This window comes from Festucalex cinctus, chromosome 5, assembly GCF_051991245.1.
Source record: "Festucalex cinctus isolate MCC-2025b chromosome 5, RoL_Fcin_1.0, whole genome shotgun sequence".
Taxonomy (NCBI): domain Eukaryota; kingdom Metazoa; phylum Chordata; class Actinopteri; order Syngnathiformes; family Syngnathidae; genus Festucalex; species Festucalex cinctus.
This window is the reverse complement of record NC_135415.1, coordinates 10,290,001-10,304,450: the sequence shown is the minus strand read 5'-3', so window position 1 is coordinate 10,304,450 and position 14,450 is coordinate 10,290,001. Positions and strand designations below refer to the sequence as shown.

The 14,450-nt window shown below is 37.2% G+C and overlaps 2 long non-coding RNA genes across 2 annotated transcripts; one reads left to right on the top strand and one right to left on the bottom strand.

Annotated features, from left to right (window-relative positions):
* The first annotated feature begins 7,854 nt into the window (after positions 1 to 7,854).
* On the top strand, positions 7,855 to 9,598 carry LOC144019736 (uncharacterized). The gene is made up of 3 exons (XR_013283755.1): positions 7,855 to 8,402; positions 9,107 to 9,351; positions 9,452 to 9,598. It is a non-coding gene; the product is annotated as an uncharacterized LOC144019736 (long non-coding RNA).
* Positions 9,599 to 9,615: 17 nt separating this feature from the next.
* Positions 9,616 to 13,105, bottom strand: LOC144019735 (uncharacterized). Its single transcript, XR_013283754.1, has 2 exons — positions 11,329 to 13,105; positions 9,616 to 11,127 (listed from the first exon to the last, which is right to left on the bottom strand). It is a non-coding gene; the product is annotated as an uncharacterized LOC144019735 (long non-coding RNA).
* Positions 13,106 to 14,450: the final 1,345 nt, after the last annotated feature.

The window sequence follows — 14,450 nt, the reverse complement described above, 5'->3', positions numbered from 1 at the left end:
GTGTGATTGGTCCGAACCAATGAACGGCGGTTATCTGCGGGAGTGGTACAAGATGGTATCGTTTGGAGTTTGTCAACTCACAAATACCGCCAGAATTCATCTTGCGAAAGCAAGGTTAATATTTCCCCCATTTGGGGTCAATGACCCCAAGTCACGTTTCTCCTTTTCGGCAAGGTGACAACACACAAAAATGGTTTTGTGGGAAGAAATTGGGCGTTTGCTGTTTTTCTTGACGGCAAATGGGGCGCGTGGCCGTGGGTTGCCGTGGGTTACCGTGGGTTGCCATGGGCTTAATGACATGCTGCTGCTGCTGGAGGAGAAAGAAAACAAGTTGAGAAGGCGTCTGATAATGAGCTTTCGGTGCCTTCAGCTTGTCTCTCCGAGCGCGCGCAGTGCAAAAAACGAGTGTGTGAGCACAAGTGGGTATTTATTTATTTATTTTATTTTTTTTGCGGGATTGCCAAAAATGAAAGAATGTGAGACAGGCCGCAGTTAATTCATGGAAAATATGAAAATAACAGCATTACTCTTAAAAGGTATGATTCTCATAAATAGGGCATATTTTCTATTTTAGTTTTTCAAATGAATGCATTCAGGAGTACAATTTTACAATTTGTGTACATTCATACATTGAAGACTTACACTCAAAATTAACTGACACGTGTGTATTTTTTTTACATTTTAAAAACTTAGTCAAGTAAAAAAAAAAATACAATTATTATAATAACCTTTGTTATTAATAATCATATTAGCAGGTTGCTTGTGTTGTTTTAATGTTTAATGTTTGTGGTTTTATATGTTTTGTATATTTTGTCTTCCCACATGTCCTTTTATAGCCAGTCTCTTTTTTTTTTTAATATACGTGTTAAAAAAAAAAAAAAAAAAAAAAAAAAGTCTCAATTGCTTTTGATCACATGGAGAAAATGCAAATGCAAATGTTTTGATGCTTCAACACAAGTTCTCATTTTCACTTAGAGGTGGACTCACTTTTGTTGCCCGGACGTTAGATTTGAATAGGTGAATTTGGAGTCATTTTGCAGGAACAACACATTGACACAATTATACAAGTTGTACACGGACTACACTGGAATACCGCCGCTAGGTCGAAGGTCACCGTTGAAGGTGAAAGGCAGCCGAGCAAAAAACAGTAGAAAGAAAAGGAAAAACAAAAACCATAAGCCGCCATCTGTTTCCCGCTTCGCCGCTTGCCCGTTGGCCAGCCGCCATCTTCATCGACATTCATCACCCGGGAAAGAAAAAAACAACAAAAACAAAATGTGGCGGCGGACAAGTGGAGTGCCACCCAAACCCTGGAAATCATCAATCAAACTGTTGCCGATTATGCTTGCGTAGTCAGCAAACATCAAAATCTCGACAACGATTCTCTTCAACAGATTGTTCTCAACTCTTGTGCTCATTTCGTTCCACAATTTCAATTTCAAAATGGCTGACGAAATGAGCACGTCAGTCCGTAAATAAATTCTCAACAGCAACCATTTACAACCACTTTCATCACTAGTCAATTTGGCAACCGGTTGATTGTGTTATTACTTCAACTAATCCCAAACAAATATGGGAATGTCCCAGTTTTTGTTAGGGCCCGAGCAGCGATTATTACACAAATTAATTAATTAATTACAAAAAAAAAAACAGAAAAAAAATTACTTTGAGAAACAGAGCTGTTTTGTTTTTGTTTTTTTTAAAGGGTTAGGGTTTTTTTCTGAATATTGTTTTCCTGAGTAATTTTTCCCTCCTTTTTATTTATTTATTTTTTTTAAATATTTATTCCCCGTTTTTTAGGGATTTGTTTTTTTTTAATTTTCAGAAAAAAACATGCAGCAAAACAGGAAAAAATATTCAGGAAGACAGAAAATAAAAAATAAAAAAAAACTGAAAAAAATTACTTTGAGAAACAGCTGTTTTTTTTTAAGGGTTAGGTTGTTGTTGTTGTCGTTTTTTTTAAATATTGTTTTGTTTTCTGAGTAATTTTTCCTTCCTGTTTTTTTTTTTCTTTAATATTTTTTTCACCCTGTTTCGGGATTTTTTTTTTTTAATTTTCAGAAAAAATATGAATAAAAAACAAAAAAATATTCAGGAAGACAGAAAAAAATATGCAAAAAAAACAAAGCTCCCCCCAAAATGAGTCAGAAAAACAGGAGGGTTTTGTTTTGTGTTTTTTTTTTTTTTTGTTTCCCCAAGTGAATGCTGTGTTTCGGTATGTGGCAATATGCAAACTATTTTTCTCCAGCATGATCCCATTTTCCGATTCCCTCCGTCTCCCCCTTCGAAGCGACGCTAATGGCCACCGCTGCTCGCCCATGTGGGAAGTTTTGCAATCAGGCGCCTGGCGTGATCTCGTTCACGATCGCTCGACGCCGTTCGTTCGTCATCATCACTGATGATGAATTTATGACTGCTGAATTAATGTATGCATCGGCGATGGGCTAATAAGTACGCGTGGTGAATAAATCAACGGTGTGCTCGTCTAATCAGAAGGTCATGGAGGATGTGCAACCTTATTATTATACTAGAAATGTTCGATACTACTTTTTTTTTTACCAGACCGATACCATACGAGTATTCAACAACTTCAATGAAATGAATGGCAGATCAATTCATTTTTCATTTATTTGTGACACAAACACAAGCAGCTCTCTCCAAATTTGCAATAATAAATGAGCAAAAGGGCGAAATTAAAACACTCCTTGAGTTGTAGTATTTGCTTCAAATAAATCAAAGTGCAAACTATGTTCAGCATGAAACAATGAAATTGGCGATGAGTATTTCGTATTAACCGATATTGATAAATATTGAATTGCTTCCCTATTAATATGAGAAAAAAAATATTGAAAAGGCGATGCTTGCAATTCGCACCTGACAACCTGCATGCCATTGACTTTACGGTCACAAGAGGGCGCATTAAGTATCGGTGACCGGCATCGGCAGCATTTGCAAGACCTCGATACTTCCCATTTTTAAGTGTCACATGACGTCAATCGATAGCAAATCCATTTTCCTCGTCATGGCCCGATATCAATTCATAAAGCCCTAAGTCGATTATTTTTAATGTCCTTTCTACATTAATTCATAACATAATTGAATTTTAAAGTGCTATTTTTTTTATTAATTAATTAAATCTTTTTTGTATTATTGTCATTATTAGTATTACTATTATTATTATTATTATCATCACTATTATTATCAATATTATCACTATTATCATCATTATTATTAGCAATATTATTATTATTATAATTATTAGTTTTGTCATTACTATGATCATTATTATTATAATTATTAGCATTAATACTATCATTATTATTATCATTATTATCATTAATTAATTATTAATGAAACAATGTATTTTTTGTAACTTGCTCTTTTCTTGAAATGTGCTTTCCACAGGAATTTAAGAAAGTATTTTCTGACATTTGCAAAAGACCTGACTTCTCACACATTCAGACTTTCATTCCGAATGTTTGGCATTTCTATTTACAATGATGGACTTGCAATTATGACAACAATATTTTCTTCTCATCCTTGCTGATGTTTGCGTCGTGATCAGAATATGACGTGTTGCTCTCATTAACAAAAATAAATGCAGTTATTTGGCCATTTATTGCATAATTTCATTGGAATTTTACGTTTGTGGAGATTTTAAATCATGACATTTATAATGAAATGATACTCCATAAATATGAGTCAATATTGGATTGGATGGAATCGATTGAGGGAAATTTGGAAAAGCTGGCTTGTTATGCGTGCGTGCTGCAATGTCAGGCTAGCTAGCTAGCGCGCAACATGCTAACAAAACAAGCCAGTCGAGTGTCATTGGCCGTAATGTGAGCGCCGAGAGCGTTGAGCGCTGATGCGGCATTTTCACACTCGAGCGAGGCCTCGCCGGTGCTTTTTGTCTTAACGAGCGGCCGATGGCTTTTCATTTAGCGGCCGTTTGCCGCTAAAAGCTCTCCTCGCGATTTACCATCAACGACAGGGAAGAAGACGGAGATGGAGTGCGAGTGCTCTGGCCTAAAGGAAGATGGAAGACAAACGGCGTCATTTTCATGTTGGCAAACGCAAACGGCAACACCTTGCGAAACCCACAAATCAAATCGAACCACACTCCAATGTTGGCGTCATCCGCAATTTGGTAGAACTCAGACGAAAAAGACAATTCATCTTTCAAGCATCCTGGAAAAGGGTGAAAATGATGCCCAAAATGGCTACTGTGATTGGTCGCTACCTGATGCCAGGTAAAGAGCCTGGCATCAGGTAGAGTCCACAAGTTGCCATAATGACCGCCATGGCGTGACGGCATTGCCGTGGCGCGCGGATAAACGTGACCTGCTTTTCTTTGACTTTACTTTTTTTTTTTTTTTGTCTGAGTTAGTGAGTTACTCGCAACGCTTCAGCTTCCATATGAAGAAGTGGTTGAGGACACGCTCAGCCAGACAACTGGTGAAGCATACTGATACTGGTGTTTCTTCAAACTTTTGATTCCTTCCTTGTTCCATTTGTTGACACACCGTAAGAGCGATACTGTAAATAAACGTATACCGGTTTGTTTACAAACAGAGTTCTTTGCACTGATGTTTACTGTGGCCTTACTTAGCTTTTTTTTTTTTTTACACACGTAGAACCGGTGAGACAAACAAATGGCGTACAATGAAATAAACTTAGTTTTACAACATATAGAAAAACTTCAAATACAAATAAAACGCATACATACCACTTTGGCCTGCTAGTGAACAAACAGCAGTACTTATTTGACTTAGCTTGACTTTAGTATCTGCAACTTGCGTGACGTCGAGCAGTCTGCGAGCTGCTTTGCTATGCTAGCAGGAAAACAGCTTAATTGTTACTAATATCCAATTAAAGACTCGTCCATTCCCGTACTTTGAATATTAAAAAAATTGTGAAATGAGGCCAATGACAAACGATCTTAATTTCCATTGACATTTTTGTGGGTCAATTTTGACTCGTAGCTTAATTGTTACCAATATCCAATTGAAGACTCGTCCATCGCTATACTTTGAATTATAAAAAAAATTGTGAAATGACGCCAATGACAAAGGTTGATCTTAATATCCGTTGACATTTTTGTGGGTCACTTTGACCCGGAAGAAGTCTTTTCATGAGAATGTGTCTGTCATCTCGCACGTTTGCGTTGGTCCGTTTGTCCTTGAAAGGAGCCGTTGGCGAAGCAGCGCATGCGTCACGGCGCCATTAAAAAGACGCCAACTTGAAGGCCTTTTCAAAGAACCGTGACTCGTTTTTTTTTTTCTTCTCACTGCGTCACTTTCTGCTCCAAAGGAAAAAAGTGCTACAAAAAAAAAAAAAAAAAAAAAAAAAAAAAAAAAAAAAGGCCATAACACCGATCCTGATTTCACTTAGCCCGCCTATGAGTTTTGCATTCCATGTTAGCATTAAGCAAGTGGACTTTCATTACACTTTGATCTTAGCCAAAAGGCCGAGAAGCCTTTTGGTGTTTCATTCGCTTTGTTTTTATGCGTCGTCGCTAATTTTGCAAACACCTGAGACAATTTAGTCTACAACAAGCTATTTTAGTTGACAACAACAAAGTTGGACAACGTTTTTGTTAACAAAACAGAATAAAAACAAAAAGACTTCTGGAGAAAAAACAACTACATTTTACATTTACAAAAAAAACAAAAAACAAATCTAACAGTAATGATTGAAAAAAAAAAAAAAAAGTCTTTCACTTTTGTTTACGGCAATAAATTTGACACAACCATTTAGGGTTGATTTTAAATTAAGTCATTTTGGATTTATTTTATTGTATTTTATTTTTTATTTACTTATTTTTTATCATAAAAAAACAAAATTAAATGAATTCATTTGGGTTGATTTTATTGTATTATTTTATTTTTTATTTTATTATTTTTTTCTTTCATAAAAAAAACTATTTAAAAAAATGAATTTATTATTTATTGTTTTATTTTATTTTTTATTTACTTTTTTATCATTAAAAAAACAAAAATTAAATGAATTCATTTTGGGGTGTTTAATTTTGTTATTTTATTATTTATTAGTGTTTATTTATTTATTTATCAATCATTAATAAAACTTTAAAACAATAAAGTTAAATTTAAAATTAAATAAATTAAATTTTACTATTTAAATTATTGTATTATTTTTTATCATAAAAAATTAAAAATAAAATGAATTCATTTTGGTGTTTTTTATTTTATTTTATTTTTTATTTTATTTTTTTTATTTTTATCATAAAAAACGTAAGAAAATTAAATGATTTTCTTATTTGATTATTTATTATTTATTTATTCTTATTATTTTATTTTTTATTTGTATTTATTTATTTATCATTAAAAATCAAATGAATTCATTTTTTCTTTTCTTTTTTTTTTCATTGTATATATTAATTTTTTGATATTTGTTTTTAAATACAATAAAATAAATTCATTTTGGTATTACAGCACCGCCATTAGTTGGGAGAAGGAAGGTCAAACAGTCCTGAATATGACTCCAACAAATACAAGCCTTCAGAATTGATACTTGAGCAGCCCTCATTTACTTAAACAGCGAAAATGACGAGCCGTAAACAATGATGTCAATATTTTTGGCAAACGTCAGAGACGGTTCCGGGTGTTGTTTTTCTAACAAATACTCCGTGCGCCGCTTTTGTCTTGAGGTCACATTGAAAATGACGAGTGGTGTTGTCAACAGGCCAGGGGCATTCGTCTGCTGCAAAGTGCCTGTCACATTTTTTTTTTCTCAAAATGGCATCCACAGAAGCCTGAAGGACGTCCACCAAAAAGGAAAAAAAAATGTGCTGCATTCCTGATGAATGAATTACGCCTGCCAAATGTCGACAGCCAGTCTACCTTGAAATGGGCTGAGACCGACCACCGCTCAAAAAAAAAAAAAGATGAGGCCCCAACCTCCATTTGTGCCTGCAGGCGAGAAGACAAACCTTTCACGCTTGCACGGCTAACACATCAAGATGGACACTTCCATCTGACTTTTGTAAAAGGATATCCTGGAAGCAGCTTTCACTCTGCATGTGTTTGTGTGCGTCTTTGCTAACATGCTAACACTTGCCTCGCTTTTTGGAACAAGCAGAATTGACAGGGACGTGACCTATGGACACAAACCCCGCCTCCAGCCTTTTCCTAACTGCTTACGAGCTGTATATGTCTCATCTGTACGCATACCATATAGTTTATACAGTAGTCCGCTCGCGAGGTGGGAGTAACAAGATGGCCGCCCTGTGACTTCAATGGCTTGCACTGGCGTGTATGGGCTATCCAAGTCATTTATACATGTCACTGCGTCAGGTGACAAATGGCTCAAATGCTAACTTGCTAACACTTGGTTAGCTAACATAAAGCAAGATCGCAACAAATGCGCTAATGCCGACTAATCGGAATTTTTCATTGGCTACGTTTTCAATTGAAGCTGGATGAAATGCTTTTATGCTAATAGTTGATATGCTAACTCGAATCTGTATGCAAGCAATCACCGTCGTTGAACCACATTCATCTCGCTACTACTAATTGCCATATGATTTTCTTTAATTTTTACGACGCGGCAGGCAGCTCACAAAAAAGAAGCTAATAACGTGCGCTCCGAGGCTTCAGAACATCAAAGTATCAGTTTATGAATCATAAAACATGAACAAAGCCCTCCAGGTGAGCTAAAACAATTTCATCAAGAGACGGGAAAGTCATGAAAGACATTTTTTTTCCTCTCTCTTGACTTTTATCATCCTGAGGCGACGGAGGCAATGTGCCCCTTTTTTTTTTTTTCATTTCATTTTGCATTTCATGACATTTGAAAGTGATGAGTCGCTGTAATACGAACATGCTACCGGAACAGTTTAAATAAACTTGAGTTGAGTTGAGTTTGTATGCTAACTGTCACTTAAAGGTACACTCAGTATTATACAGTGGCATCTAGTGGTGAAATAATAAATCATTCGAAAAAAAAAAACAATTGTTTGTGTTAGTAGTATGTAAAAAGATATGTTGTATCGCATAAACGTACTTTTTTAAAATATAACGGTTAGTCTAGAAATCGCAAATTATCTTACATGTCCGGGCCGCGGCTTCTAGTGTCCGCCATGTTTCGCCGCCATCTTTCTGCTACGGGTGCCGTCAAAGACAAATTTCAGCGCTCCATTTCTTAACGCGTTTTTGGAACGCACTTCCGGTTTGTATGGCGACCGCATGTCCACGAAGAAGAAGAGTTTCCGGTCCCCGAAGAGAGCATTATCAAGCATCACACTTACTTTGGGAATTTATTTTATTTCAGCGCGACAAAACAAGAGTTTATATTGTAGCCGCATTTGCCAGATGGAGAGAAATGAGGAACAGACTAGGTTTGGGACGTGCCGGTGCCTTCGACTGCTTTCTACTTGACCGGTAAGTAAGAGTACATTTGTGTTTACGTTTTGAGAGCGAGAGAAAAAGTATACTCCGTACTAATTAATACGATGTTCGTACCTTTGTTTTACGATCACTGTATCTGTTGATTAGCAACTCCGCACCACTCGAACGTTTTCGTTATGAAGCTACTTGCTTTGAAAAAAAAAAAAAAAGATTCCCGCTGGCACGTTATATTTAGAGTAAATGCGCAAGTTATTGTGCAATGTAATGTAACTGTGATTTCGGAGGTATATTTGCCCATAACTTCAATGGAGAATCTAAAGCATACTGTATTAGTGGAGGAGTTGAAAATTATTTTCGTTGTGGTTGGTGAAAATAGTGTTCTCGAAATTAATTTTCGGCAGGGAATAACTTTCTGGACTTAAATGCTGGCTGTACCGTAAGCACTGCTAGAGTCTGAACTCTCTCACTCAAGTGTGTACTGGTCCATTGTGTAATTGGGTGCACAAGAATTTACAGGCTGCTACGTTTTCCACGGAAACTCGACAAGCAAGCAGCCTTTGCATATTCTATGCAGTCAAGTTACTTTTATCTAGCTAATACAATGTTTTGGGCCCAAAAACTAAAGATCTTACCTCTATTTTGGGGGCTTTGTTGGAAAGTTGGTGACATATAGTAGTATCATCAATTATTTTATTTTATTTTATTTTATAATTTTGTTTTTGTTTGTGTCACACTAGATCAACAGCCAAACTTGAGGGGTTCCAGAACCATATTCTGATGTATACAAGCATTCATGCACCGTTTAAATACATCACCGACCTGCAAGAAAAAAAAAACATCAAGGGGAGAGTCAGCAGCCATATTGGAATGCCCCGAATGAGGACACTTGAATGGAGGACCCCAGAAGGCTTCGGTGTTGTACCACCAGTATCTCCACCTACCATATCTGAGCTGCAACAAACTGAAGTCAGCCGACGTCTTGGTATGTCATTTACATATGGACGGCATTGCACACTACATGAACTTTTTGTGTGAAGCAATACGGAATGGTCACATGTACAAGCACCACTTGTTTTACACAGGACCTGCTGACCAGGTGTCTGAAGCCATGGAGTGACTCCTCCCTCACTTTCCTCAGCAAGCCTTTGAAGAATATGATATCATCGTTGGTGGGAACATGCCCTCACTCCATAACATGTACTTGTGCAGTCAAGGAGCATGTCAAACTTAATAAAACCAGCAAACATTGAAGTGACTTCATTTTTACTGCAGTCTGTTCACACAATCAATGGACAAGCCTTCCTTAATTTTGCCCCAATAACATCAGAGTAGGCGAAAAGTAGTGTTACAGATCATACTATGTGTTCGGGAGAGTTTGAGGAATGTTGCAATGTTAATGGGGGACAATGTCAGCACACACACACACACACACACACACACACAAAAAACCATCATGGTATTGAGTTAATCAGATATTTTAGCTGTGTACAACACATACCTGCTCTGTAACACTACTTTTGGCCCAAACCTGTATGTCTATTTTCCATATTTTGAAATGCACAGCGTATTGGTAAAATTCTGGAACAACTGCAATTCATGTAGCTCATTATATTCTAACAGCATTTTTTTTTTTTTTTTTAGTTAAAATGTTCATTTCATGTACGTTTATTTTACTTTATTTTATTCATTCATTTTCATGTACTGTACCTTACATTCATTGGCCAATGAAGAATTCCTTGTCATTGCAAGCATTTATAATAATTCTCCAGGCTTTTGATGTTTTACATTTCTATGTAAAATAGTGTTAGGTTAGGTGTCGAATGAACACTGCATGTTGACGCCAAAGGAAATAGTATTTTTTAGTTATTCAAAATGTACAAATTAACACACAACAACAATATACAAGTTATACAAACTACAACAACAAGTGTCAGACATGGACTAATTATATGCCAGGTAAAAAACCTTTGTATTGTCCTCGAGGATCTGGGAAAGTGTCACTTATTTGCCACAAGTCACCAAGGTGCTGCAGTCTGGGATCCAGGTACAGGAAATCATGGTGGTGCTGATGTGGGATCCAGGTACAGGAAATCATGGTGGTGCTGATGTGTCAGCAATGTGTCAAAAAGTATTTCTTGGTGTCAGTCTATCAGCTGGACTTGGATATCTTCATGTTCCTCCATGGTCATTTCCTGTACGAGTCTCTGCAAGAAGGTAACAATTGTATGTGAGATGAGGTACCAAACAATGAACTGAAAGTCACTGAGCCAATGAAGTACATTATTATATGAGCAAGACTATTTGTGAAAGCCATGTAAATTCCTGCACATCGAAGTACAAGGAAGCTGTTGTATCTTCAATCAAAACTAATTAAGTTGCTTAGTGATATTTATTAGGTAAAATTGTTCAACATGGTGACAAATCGATATCTGAGTAAAGGGTTTCAAATGTTTTTGTAAGCAGCACTTTTCTGAGTGATTAGTAGCAACAAGACACGGGGGGAATTACGAGTCTGAGTTGCAGATGTGTTAGTTCAGTTAACACCATTATTTTTGCACGATATACTAAACATATCAGCAAACGATGTAATCTAAATACCACATATTCCAAGCAAAGGTACGTTTTGAGCCATTCACATGCATGCTCGAATGGAATTATTTTTCCATGATGACATAATTGTACGTTACGAGACACCGCGTTCTCTTCCGCGTTCTCTTCCTCGTCGTCTCTCTCGCCCCCTTTGAGATGGTCCACATGTCTATAAAACAAAACATAACTGTGTGTTCTCTGTTGCATGGTTTAGTTGCACTAACAAATATGAACATAGATAGCCATTATCATTAGCTGACGTACAGTATTTCCAAACAATGCCGACAAAAATATTAATTCTGAAATTAAATGACTAAATCACAATTATTAGGGATCTGTACAGTATGTCTAACAAATGCAATTCACTTACGTCATCACTCGAGGGAATACCAGAAGTTGTTTGCGTTCTGTTCCGGTGAAATTGGTGGTAGGCTGTTGAAGTAGGTTCTCTCTGGGACGCCGTAGTTCGTGTGCTTAAAATCATTGCATTATCTTGTTTGACCGATAGATGGCGGTCGTGAGCTACACACTGGGGCTTTAAAGCATTACATGTCAAAAGAATGAATACAGACCAGGTGATTAAAAACAAAAAAACATGTAATTGTTGTTTGACAGCTCTTATGCTAACATTTAGCGAGTCTTCAGGCAGAGAGCATTTTATTTGATCTCGTCCTGAATGGCTAATATGCTAACATGCTAATAACTCATAGGCTAACGTAGAGACTGTAAAAATAGTTTTGCTTGACATTCGGCAAAACTAAACAAAGCAATTCCTTCTGGTTCAGGTCACTGGTGCAGCCTTATTTATTTATTTTTAAATCTGAAATCTTTTTTGTTTGTTTTGTTTACAGTATTATGGAAGAGCAGACTAGTTATTGTAGCTAGTACCTTTGATTTAGAAGACACAAAAAGGAGCCTGCCAGTCAAATGAACTATATTATAATGAGCAGGAGAGGATGATGTATTTTATTGAAAATTTTATCTTTTTGTCATAAATTTGTCACCAAATTTGGTGTATCAGCTACTACATTGCAGTATAAAAATTTTGGGACAAAATGACGGTGTCCAAATACGCAACGGACAAAAGAAAATGACTAAAGTGCTAACATCCTAATAGTTTAGCATAGCATCTTAGCAGGGAAAAAAAAACAAGCCTGCCGCCATTTTGGACTGCCGTTGGCGGTGCAAGTGTACCTAATGAAATGGCTGCCAAATGTGCACTGCGACGCAACGTTTCTCTTCCTGCGTGCAACTGAAATATGAACGCTGTCACCTTGGATTTGATGTCATTGTCTTGGCGCACGCGCGCACACACGCACGCTGCATGATGACTCAAGCGGCTCCAAGCGCATCGTGCGCCCGCCGCATGACACACACGCATGCATATTTGTCCTTATTTGCGCGTTGATGTTTGAAATCGGCAACGTTGACATCATCAGATGGAGCCCTGAGCCAATCAAGTCCTTTTCAAGCAATTTGTTGCCTTTGCTGTGATTGAGCACTTGAATGCATCGCTCGTTTGGCCTGTTATTGAGCAAATGGGAAGTAGCATGTGGTTCAATATGGAGGACCAAAACTGACAAAATTAAAAGATAAATAAGTGAATACCATCCATCAATTTTCTTGACCGCTTATTCCTCACAAGGGTCGCGGGGGGTGCTGGCGCCTATCTCAGCTGGCTCTGGGCAGTGGGCAGGGGACACCCTGGACTGGTTGCCAGCCAATCGCAGGGCACACAGAGACGAACAACCATCCACACTCACACCTAGGGACAATTCGGAGCGCCCAATTAACCTGCCATGCATGTCTTTGGAATGTGGGAGGAGACCGGAGTACCCGGGGAAGACCCACGCGGGCACGGGGAGAACATGCAAACTCCACCCAGGAAGAATAAGAGAATGAATAAAGAAAAAAACAAATAAATAAATAAATGAATAAATGTGAAAATAATGGATATCAAAAATATAATTAAAAAATCCGAAAAATAAATATAAATGGAAAAAAATAGACTATATCAATAAATAAATACAAAATAAAAAAAACGATATTCAAAAAATACAAATATAAAAAATAATAAATATAAATGGAAATATATAGGCTATGTCAATAAATAAATACACAAATAAATACAAAAATAAAAAGGAGATTCAAAAAATAAAAATACAAAAATAAATATCATTGGAAATATATATATATATATATATATATATATATATATATATATATATATATATAAATATAGGTTAGGTCTTTAAGCCACACAAACTATTATCGTTGCATGAAAAGGCCCCCCACCCCGCGAAAAAAAAAAAAATCTAATAAAATTTGGGGGCATCATCACATTTTTAAGCTTAGGGCACCCAAAGGGGTTGCGGCGGCTGCCTCTGCCTTTGACCCTCCTCGACTTTTTTTTTTTTTTTTGCACCTCTACCTTTTTATCCTCTCTAGTCTCTCCTGTCCGAAACGCACACGCACGAACAAGTGGTGTTGCACAATTTACGAGGCGTGGCGTTGTCTCGTCTGTCTGCTCGCTGGTGGAAGCTGATCGCTCATCATCACAGCTTGCCCGACGTGCGGCGCGGCGAATGCTCAATTTTGCAGTGTGGGCAGATGAAAGAGAGAGGCTGCCGGGAGAATTTTTTTTTCCCATTTGTTATTGATGCCTCGGGTGAGCTTTTACGCACACAAGCAATAAGTGGCAAAGCGCTCCAACCGTGCACAGGCCTGCCGAGCTGGAGAGACAAGATGAGAGACGACCGCCGACGGCCACAAAACTCATCCGGGTCCAAATTGTATATGCGCCTCCCGCACAGATGTTGGCTCAATAGCGCCCCCTGGAGTTCAAAGGGTCTTCCTCTTTCGACAACAGAGCGAAGACCAGTTTCACTTTTCGCCAACCTCCAATTTGGAAAGACACGCCCCCAAAACACACAGGAAGTCATGCTTCAAACTGCATTCGCAGGCATCCTTGACAATTTGTCTCATTGCTTCAAAACAGGAATTCTCATATGTAAAAAAAAAAAAAAAAAAAATCTAACTCCTTGTAGACCGTTTCGCTCAACATGACATTTGCCAGGCAAAGCCACAAAATGTCGCAAGAAACGATGCAGACAAAACACCACGTCTGTGGCGTTGGTTGAGGCAGCCATTTTGGCTCAGTGCCACTCGATGGAATTCTGAAGAAGAATTCAGCCCCCAAAGGCAACTTCAACTGTTAGACATGTTTAGTCCGGTGAAAAATGTGTGTTGACATGATTTCTGTTTAGTTTTTGTTGACAAAATTAACACTAGAGAGCAGACCGTTTTTATTCATTGATTGATATTTAACACATTCACTGCCATGGACGGCTTTAGACAAAGATTCATTTTTTCCTGAACAGGCAGTGAATGAATTAATTTGATTTATATATTTATTTAATATTTCTTTTCAATTTTTTTGATTTTTTTGTAATCAATATATATATATATATATATATATATATATATATGTAT